Source organism: Peromyscus californicus, unplaced genomic scaffold (assembly GCF_007827085.1).
Source record: "Peromyscus californicus insignis strain IS unplaced genomic scaffold, ASM782708v3 Scaffold_16__1_contigs__length_79575227, whole genome shotgun sequence".
In the NCBI taxonomy this organism is placed as follows: Eukaryota; Metazoa; Chordata; class Mammalia; order Rodentia; family Cricetidae; genus Peromyscus; species Peromyscus californicus.
In genome coordinates, this window is record NW_026294458.1 from 17,518,793 (window position 1) to 17,529,094 (window position 10,302).

Genomic DNA, 10,302 nt, shown 5'->3' on the forward strand with positions numbered 1-10,302 from the left:
TTGAATAATCAGAATCATAAAAGTAGTGCATAATAACTATTCTTAATTTCTTGGGTTAAAAGACTTTTGTAGGCATAATTTACCTAATCATAGGTAAACAGCTTAATGAGTTTTCTGCAAGCACATAGTGTCATGTAAATGGCAACACAGTTAAGACATGTCCATCATCTCTGAAGTTTTCTTTGGGTTTCTAGGTAACACTTTGACCACTGATGTTTGTGAGGGATACTGACCTCGTGAATAGTAGTGTTCTTGTGATCTCCTTTTGGTTTGGGTGCGAGGGTAAGGCTGACCTTCTAAAACAAGTTAAGGAACGCTCCTGCCTCTATCCTTTTGGGAAAGGTTGTGTAAGGCAAGTTGGATGTGGTGTTGTGCTGCATACCTGTGGCCCCAGCCCGGCGGAGGAGAAGCAGGAGACTCCATTGTTCAAATGCTCCTAACTGCTGAGCCACCCTGCGGCCCCTCTTGTTCCTTTGCTCCTCCAGACACTGGATAATAAAGTCTTTGTTTCCTGCTTAAGTCCGTTTTCTCTTTCCTCTACCAAGTCCCTTTTGTTGTTAAAATATAGCGATCTTTTCATTCTTTCTGATATTAGATTCTTAGCTTTGTGATTTCAAGGTTTTATTTATTTATTTCTTTGTTTGTTTGTTTTGGTTTTTTGAGAGAGGGTTTCTCTGTGTGGTTTTGGTGCCTGTCCTGGATGGATCTCACTCGGTAGACCAGGCTGACCTGGAACTCACAGAGATCTGCCTGGCTCTGCCTCCCAAGTGCTGGGATTAAAGGTGTGTGCCACTGCTCTCCGGCCTTTATTTATTTATTTTTATTAAGACAAATTTTAATAAAACTGTGTATCCTTGTCTGTCCTGGAGCTCACTCTATAGACCAGACTGACTTCAAACTCACAAATGCTGGGATCGAAGGCATACATGCACCTCCCCAGCCTAGCTGAATGCTATTTCTTTAATCAAGCAATTGTCTTAGTTGGATTCAAACTGCACCGCCTGTGTCTCACGTAGTCCCAGCTCAGACCTTTCTTCAGGAGCTTAACCGTTCTTGGTGAATACCTAACTCAAGGTTTGAGCAGGGATGGGCACAGATGGGCTGTTGGGAACTTTCCTGGTTCTTCCTATAAGAGAATTTCCCTTTTCATTCTCTTCTCAAGGTTTCCTTGGTTCCTACAACTGAACCCCCATCCCCCAGTCCTTTGCTCCCCATTTAGTAAATGCCCACCTGCATCTGGCCTCATCTGAAAGCTGCAAACATGGGAACTAGGGAGCCAGAGTCGGAGAAGTTGCACCAAATGCTGTCGCTCTTAAACAAGTCACATGTCACATGTACTTATTTGTTGATTTCTGCGTGTGCGTGTGTGGATTTTTTTTTTTTTTTTTTTTTTTTTTTTGGTTTTTTCGAGACAGGGTTTCTCTGTGTAGCTTTGCGCCTCTCCTGGAACTCACTTGGTAGCCCAGGCTGGCCTCGAACTCACAGAGATCCGCCTGCCTCTGCCTCCCGAGTGCTGGGCTTAAAGGCGTGCGCCACCACCGCCCGGCGCTTGTGTGGATTTATGTGCGTGAGCCACAACACCCACGTGTGGAGGTCAGAGGACCAGGTGTGGGAGTTGGTTCTTTCCTTCCACACGTGGGTCCCGGGGGTTGAACTCTGGTCATCAGGCTCGGCAGCAAGCGTCTCACCCGGCTTAGTCATCTTACTCACCCTCTGGCCTCTCCTGTTCACAAAGTGAACTAGTGAACTAGTGATGTTAACTCAGCCATCGCTAGAAGTGGGGATTGGCTCTGTTTAACTTAATCACTAGAAAATAAAAGCAACTTTTTAATAGTTTAAGGAATGGGATCATTTTAGGATTAGAAAAGGCTTGTCGGGCGTGACACCGAGTCAGCCCTAAATGAATGCTTGGTGGCTGAATCTCCTCAAGGGCATTCCAGTCCATGGGTCACCCTCAGTCATCCTGCTCACCACCTCACAAAGGCAGCGCATTCCATTTTAGACAATTCAGAACATTGGAAATACCTTGGTTTGTTCCAAACACGTCCATTTTGGCTTCTACCCTTCAGGTCTCATTCCAGCTCCCCTGGGTGCACAGAAGGAGCCCAATGCTAGAACCATCCCTGAGCTCCCAAGTGAGTGCAGAAGCCTCAACTCCTCCAGTTCTGTTATGGATCTCCAGTCCAGTCTTGGCGCTGGCCTCTGGCCTTCGAGCCTCATTGCTCTTGGAAGGTGTGTTGTCCAGAAGGACGTGCCCACTTTGCTGGTCCCGAAGCCCCTTCATCTCATGAGGCAGGTAGGTGAGTTTTCCAGCGACTCTCCAGGCAGCTGTGGTGTAACTGGCTGGTCCCGAGCCAGTGTCAACGAGCACTAAGACGCCCCTTCTATCTCTCTCTGTGTAAGTGCACACATCCGTTTCCCCACGGCCTCCCCTTTCTAAGGCACGGAACATCTAGCTTTTGAACAACTTGGCTGCCATCAGAGCCCACCTTGCTCTGAGATTGTTGGTTATTTGCGGTGCTCTTACCCTGTGAGGAAATGCCACGAAACACAACAGAATCCACTAACAAGAGTTTTATTAAGGTAAAGAGACAGAGATGCACAGGCCTGTGGAAAGACACATGAGTAAAGTGGGGCTGGGAATATGGCCCCGGCTTATAAAGGCCGGGCTGCGCCTACGCACACAGGCCCATGTGGCTATTCCACGCATGCGCGTAGATCACATGGTTGTGCCGTGTGCTTTATGCAACCATGCAATGCCACGGGGTCCTGGTCACGTGAGATGTTTTGACCCGGAAATGACTAGGCGGAAGTGACTAGGTCCCGCTGGGCATGCACAACCGTGCCCAACCGTGGGGACGTGTTGTGAATCCATATCAGAGATCCTTGTCACCATAAGGACATCAGGCTTGGACAGGACTTGGAAATCACGTGCATCAAGGCCACTAAGTCTGTATTACTGCTTACAGTTTTCAGAAACATTAATCCGTATTAGATGATATAGCTTTTGTTCAAGGTAGGGTCTACCCAGGTAATAGTGGGGGAAAAAAGAAAAATGCTATTTAGAATCTTATGGTTGACAAAACAGTTTCTACATCACCTCTCTGGGTCTACAGAATAACCAGGAAAACTGTATGAGGGGGGATGGAGCCCGTGGGCATGACACCATTTGACAGGTGGGGAAGCAGAATGTCACAAACAAGGAGTCTCGACATGTTTATTAGAAACCTTTCCTCCCTACCCCAGAGACCTCAGTTTGGATTCATCTCAGCCAGTCTCTCTGTGGGAGGAGGTTTTGTCCTGTAGCAGTTTTGGACATGGAAGAGCTGTACTCATCTGGTGCCTCCCTACCTGAGTCCGAGGACGGATGGGAGGACAGCTACATGGTCCGTACACAGACTTCTCTAGGCTGCTTTACAAGCTACTGCCTCTGGACTCCGTGGCCTCCAGCAACCAACAAAAGCCCAGGTATGGAGGCTTGGCTGCCCCTGACCTTTTCCATACCCTGAGCTGAGTTGAGGGAGGAGGGGACCGCCACACAAAAGGGTCTGAGGAATGACCCGGCCTGCCTCAGCTACCTGCTGTTCTTCACAAAGGGGCCTGAGGCCCCGGCTGCCTCCGGAGGCCAAAGAAAAGGGCCGAGATAATGAGGGGCTAGGCTACCGCTGCTCTCTTCAGAGGGACCAGAGAAGGAAGGCGGCCAAACCTCCCTGACAATAAAGAAGTAACAAATGAGGAATAAAAGCTCATGGAAGACATCTTAACCCAGGGATGAAAAAAAAATGTCAACATCTGTGAAACTTTCTGCACCAGCGGCCCCGGCCCTAATGAAAGCTCTCCAGAAAGCATTCACGGTGCACAGGCAAAAAGGCTACATTTTTCTCCGGGGCGTGGAGGGTTCGACCAGGCTGCCCTTTCTTTTTCAGATGCTGCTGAACCAAACACTAATGTTCATCTTCAGCTTTCTGAAGGATGCAGGGGCAGGAGGAGATTGGAGCGGTGCGCTCGAGAGGAGACCATCTTTATTCCCCGAGTCAGAGGTGGGTGGATTTAAGAACTGGCTGCACCGTGAGGCCAGGAGGAATTAGAGAAAACGCTGTTTAACAAGGGTCTCTTTTGACCGGGGCTTCTCAGAAGGACGAAGCACACCCGGAGGAGTAATCCTCTTAGCACTGACTTATGTGTGTGTACAAAACAGGAAAGTCGAAGTTGGCTAAAACACCTCGGGAAAACACAGAGATTTGTGTCAAGTTTTCACCTTGCATTCAGGAGACTGAGAGCCGCAGATGTCTGCTTGTAAGGCGCATTTACAAATGCAGGCGAGGGGTTTGGGGTGGAGGAGGAGCTGACCCCACTCTCTTCAGAGGTGGAGGTTAGGGGGCTTTGAGCCTCACTACTTTCCCTCAGGGGGTGCTTGACACTCTCCATCCCCATGTCATGCCTTTGAGGTGGTCCGTGGGCTCTGATTTCACCAGGATGGGACGCCAAGGCTTAGCCCAAGAAACATCAAATCCTGACCAATAAAAGCAGCTGCCTGGGGAGACTGGGGAGGCTGGCATGAAAAGAAATAAGCCCCCTAAATCTGGAGCCGTGGGTCATTGTGCCGTGGTCAGAGAATGCAGAGATGGTCTTAAACACACACACACACACACACACACACACACACACACACACACACACTCCCCCAGCCACATACATGTGCATATGTGTGTATATATACACATAGGCATGCAGAAAAGCAAGCACATATGGACATCATTCACCCATGTATGCCTGGCACACATCTGCATCCTGTCAATCATAAACACATACCCTACTACCGCCTCCAGATTAATGTGGTACCTGCACCCCTCACTCCCAGTCAGGACCGTCCAGCCTTTTTGGAAACCATCTTTTGTCTCCAGACTCTTCACACACAGCTTATCAGGCCAGATGTCATTTATGATTTGATCTTAAACTGAAACAAGATGTGATGAGGGTAAATGAGATGCTAGGAACTGCCAAGGACATGTCACCTAACTGCAAACAGGGAGTGTTCTTCCTTCCTAGGATGGGGCTGTTCAGAATCCAAACTGCTGGCTGTTGTAACACAAAGAGGCAGAGCAAGCAGCCAGAGCCAGAGCGGCTCTTGTCAGGTGGGACCGTCCCTCTGTGGCTTCCAGGACAGGTGGCGAGCTTCCAGACTGCCGTGGTAATTAAGCAGAGTGCTGAGAGTTCTCTGTAGCATCATTTCATTTTTATTAGTTTATTTACACACACATACACACACACACACACACAGTATGTGCATGAGGAGGTCAGAGGACAACTGGGGAATTTGATTCTTTTCGTCTACCTTGAGTTCTGGGATTGAACCCAGGCATCAGGTTTGAGCAGCAAGTCCTTTATACCAGCTGAGCCATCTTGCTGGCCCCACCACATCATTTTAAGTTGGAGGGAATCAGCTGGGCAGTGATGACGCACACATTTAGTCCTAGCACTCAGGAGGCAAAGGCAGGCAGAGCTCTTGAGTTCGAGGTAGCCTGGTCTACAGAGCGAATTCCAGGACAGCCAGGGCCATATAGGGAAACCTTGTCTTGAAAAACCAGTAAGTAAGTAAGTAGGTAAACAAACAAACAAACAAACAAACAAACAAATTGGAGGGGATCCATGCTAGCATATAGTTGAAATGGGGACCCTGTGACATTTGTGGTCCTCATTGCTTGCACAGAAAACTCCTTTGTGTCTGAGCCATCTCCCCATCTAAATTCTCTTATGCCAAATTTGCCTTATAAGGAAACATGCCCAAAGGAGTTATGAACACAGCTAGCAATGACAGTCAGTAGTGAACTCAGAGCCACCTGCCACCAAGCAGAAGCTATTAGCCTCACCCTGGCACCCCTCTGAAGAGACCTGGGTGCCAGGTAATTTTCCTGCCTGTTTCTTTCATGCTTAGTGAAGAGACCTGGCTGGCCCTTCCTGGCTCATCCCTCATCTTCTAGCACATGTCCCCTCCATTTTCTTGGAGGTATAGCGAAGCTAGGAACATCTTTGGTCTCCGCTAGAGACTTCACATTCAGCCATTGTGCAGGCCCAGAACCACTGAAGTGGTTAGACATTGCTCTTTGTGCCCGCAGATGGGTGCTGGGTCAGACCCCCATCCCCAGGATGCAGGACGGCGTGTCCTCTAGGGGACGAGAATGACAGTCTGCTGATGTGTACACCTGTCAGAGAGACACCTTCCCGCTCATTCTCCAGGCCCTTCCTCTCTTCTGAGGCCAGCCTGTCAGCTCTGAGGGAGGGCAAAGCCATATTTCCAGACCCCAGAGCCTTTAAAGACTACTGAATCTAATACCCTGTGATTAGTACAAGGTGGGGTGTTTCCCAAACTGGGGTGCATACACTTTCACTCTCCCCTCTTCAGAGGCAGGGGTCCTCTTGATTGTGGCCTGGATTTAGTGAATGCCTACTAGAGACCAGAGTGTGGTAGACGTGGTAGGTTGTCACTTTGAAGACTGGGTTATGCATAGCTGCTGTCATGGATTCTGCCATCTCTCTCTGTCCTCTCTCTCAAGTCTTGCTCTGGGGAAGGTCAACTGCCATGATGGGAAGCCATGATGGAGCATGGAGAGGCCATATAGTGAGAAACTGAGGCCTGCCAGCCACCATGTATGTGGACCTGGAAGTGCCTCTTCCCGGCTTTATGGTAGGCACTTGAGTGATCCTGGGGGCAGATCTAACTGCAGGCCTAAGAACACATTGGCTGTAATGTAACCTCATGGGAGACCTTGTACCCAAGCCACCAGGATAATCCCCCTCAGAGAAACAAATATTCCCTGTTTAAAGTTGCTGTCTTTGGGGACAATTTGTTACACGACAGTTAAGTAGCCAGTGTGCTCCCTCATTGAGTATCTGGGCGAACAAGAAGAAGCCATTGCTCCTGTCTGCACTCTGGCTAGGATATCAAATTTCTCACACTTCCTTTTCTCTGAAAGAAACCAGAAGGAGTGAATTGGGTCAGTTTCTTCCACCTGAACTCAAGTCTCTTTGTGCTCCAGGGGATCAGTATGACATGGTAGTGGAGGGTCATACATGGGCTGCTACAGAGTATAACTCCCACGTGTCTCCTTCCCAAGGCCAGTGGTCTAGTTTTTTATTGTTGTTGTTTGTTTGTTTGTTTGTTTGTTTTGGTCAACATAAAGTTAGAATCATCTGGGAAGGAAAAACTCAATTGAGAAAGCGCTTCCATCTTACTGACCTGTGAACAAGTCTGAGGGAGCTTTTACTTGATTAATGATTGACGCGGGTATCCACAAGGGGTGGTGCTACCCCTGGGTAAGTGGTCTTGAGTTGTATAAGAAAGCAGGCTGAGAAAGCCACGAGGAGCAAGACATATCTTCTGCTTCAGTTCCTGCCTCCGGTTCCTGCCTCCAGTTCCTGCTCTGACTTCCTCAGTGATGGACTGTGTTAGTTTTATGAGGCGCAAGGTTATTCATTAAGCGGTGCTGTTTACCATGCGAGAAAAGCCACGAGGCACAACAAAACCCACTGTAAGGGTTCATTAGGGACAGAGGGGAATGTGCTTAGGCCTATGGAGATTGTTCAGGGAGAGAGAGGAAGAAGAGGAAGGGGGAGGAGGGAAGAGTCTGTGACCCGCTTTTTATGGATTCCATACACACATGCACGTATGAGCTCACATCGCTATGCCACACATGTGCATAGATTACATGATCACACTGCACACAAATTACGTGATCACGCAGCGCATTGATTACTTAGGACGTAAAGGATGACTAAGCCTCTTGTTTGGCGACTGGACAGCGCATGTACAATCATGTAGCAACAGACTGTGACCTGGAAGCTGAAGCTGAAATAACCTTTTTCTTCCCCAACTTGCTTTTGTTCATGATGTTTTATCACATCAATAGAAAGCTTACCTAAGACAGAAATTGGTACTAGACAATGGATTATCCCTGTGGCAGACCTGGCCATGTTTGGGGGAGGATTGTATGAGGACTTTGGAACTTTGGTGTGGGAAAGCCATTGAGTGTTCAGAGTTTAAATGGGCTGTTGTATGAACTTGGAAGATAAGAATTACTGAGAGCAGTACAGATAATGGAAGCCTGGCTTGTGACATTTCAGAGAGAAGTGAAAATTCGACCAGAGCTGTTTGAGCTGTATTTTGAATTAAGAACCACTAAAGTGGAAGCTTTTCTTTACTGGGACCACAGATGCTGGTCAGCTGGAGCAGAGAAATGAGCTGTGACCAAGAGACCAGCATCGTTGAGGTGAAATCTCTTTGGGAAGTTTTTCCTCAGGGTCAGCAGAAAGATGCTGTGGTCCAGAGGTCAAGTGGCACCTTGTGCTGGCAGCCAAACTTGGTCATATGTAAGAGTTTCTGATGTGGTGCTGAAGGCACGGAGATGAAGGATGGAGGGCAGCTGAGGCTTGGCACCATATGCCAGAAGAGAGCCCAGCAGAGGGTGTTGGTGAAGGTGCAGCCCCGCTGCTGTGGAGACGCCAGCATTTTGGAGACGCCTGTATGGTGGGATGACCACCAAGGACAGCAGCAGTTGTGCAGAGGAGCCAGCCTGCGCCGAGGAGACAAGCTGTGTGAGGCAGAGGGCAGAGCCACAGAAATGGCTCTGGGTCCTCTGGAGTCCAGGGGATGGTGCGCTGGACCTGGACATCAAGCGCTGAGTTTTTTACACTGCTGGACTTTGATTTGGCTTTGATTCAATTGTAACTGTGCCCTGGTTCTTTCCCCTTGGAGTGAGAGAGTATTTAATTTGCTTCTCACTTTTACTGAAGTCCGCAGTTGAGAGGCTCTGGAGATTTGAGAGGGACTTTTGCATGTTTTGAAGAGACTAAACTTTTCAAGTGTTTGGCTAATGTAAGAGGTTTAATCTAGGTATATGAGCTTTGAATTTTGTGCAGAACTTGAAGTGAGCATGGTTCTTATTATTTATTTATATGAACTTAAAGCAAAGTTTATGGGAAGAAGGAACCCGACAGTCATGAGGTGCAGCTCTCCACATCTGCCCCCCCCCTCCGTTTCCTCTGTGAGCATTCTCTGCCAGCTGTCAGGCTCTTTCTTCGTGTGCTTTGCTTCCTGGCATACGGGAGTTCTCCTGTGCCCCAGGCCCTTTGTGGTTGGGAATCCAGGTCCGTCCAGGGCAGTTGGAGCTCTCCCAGACTACCTCCCGCTTCCCCAGTCACTCCTGGCCCAGCTGCCCCAGCTCTCGCCTCTCGGCTCTGTCCCAGCTCCTTCCACCTACCCCGTCTTGGCTTGGCCTGCTGCTTGAAGCACAGCTGTGTGGGCTCGAGTCTGGATTCCTGCTGCCTCCTCGACTTCCATGTGGGACTGTTGTGGTTGCTTACTCCATAGAAGCAAGTACTTCTGCTGCTCCCCGAGTCAGGAGGCTCCACAGCCTTGCTGCTGTTGAGGTGCATGAGCACTCATCCACCAAGTTTGACTGGAGTCTGATGGGGCTTGTGTTTACTCTTCTGTTGCTGTGAAGAAACACCACGACCAAGGCAACTCTTAGAAAACGAAGCATTTGGTTGGGGCTTGTTTACAACTTTAGAGGGTTAGTCTATTGCCATCATGGGGGGAATCAGACAGGCTGGAGCAGTAGCTGGGAGCCTGAGGGAGAGGGAGAGGGGGAGGGGGAGGGGGAGAGGGAGAGGGAGAGAGAGAGAGAGAGAGAGAGAGAGAGAGAGAGACAGAGACAGAGACAGAGACAGAGAGACAGAGAGAGAGAGAGAGAGACTGGGCTAGGTACAGGCTTCTGAAACCTCAAAGCCCACTCCCAGTGACACACCTCCTCCAACAAGGCCACACCTCTAATCCTTCCCAAACAGTTCCCCAGTTGGGGCCATTCTCCTTCAAACTATCCCAGTCCAGGAATCTGCATTTCCCCCATCATCCTCAGAAGGCTGCTGCTTCTAAGATTTGAAAAGGATGGCTCTGTTCTCTGCCTCATTTATAATCCGGAGCATTTAAAAACGGCTTGACTGGCCTGGTTTGGGTGGACTTTAGAGATTGCCAAAAGCAATCCTCGACTCTCTGAACCTAAATCCTCGGCTGGACTTGGACACTCAGCTCCTGTTGGAAATGCATAGAGGAAGTGGCAATTACTGGCTGAAACAGGAGACCCCTTGTGTGTGTCAAATGTGTGGGATGGAGCAGGCAGAGGGAGGCCACGGGGCAGACAATGTTAGGCTCTTGAGGGCGATGCTGGATGCTGGAGTTTCCCACAACACCCTCTTACTGCACCCCCTCTATTTTGGGGACCAATTCCCTGAGAATCTGATTATGAC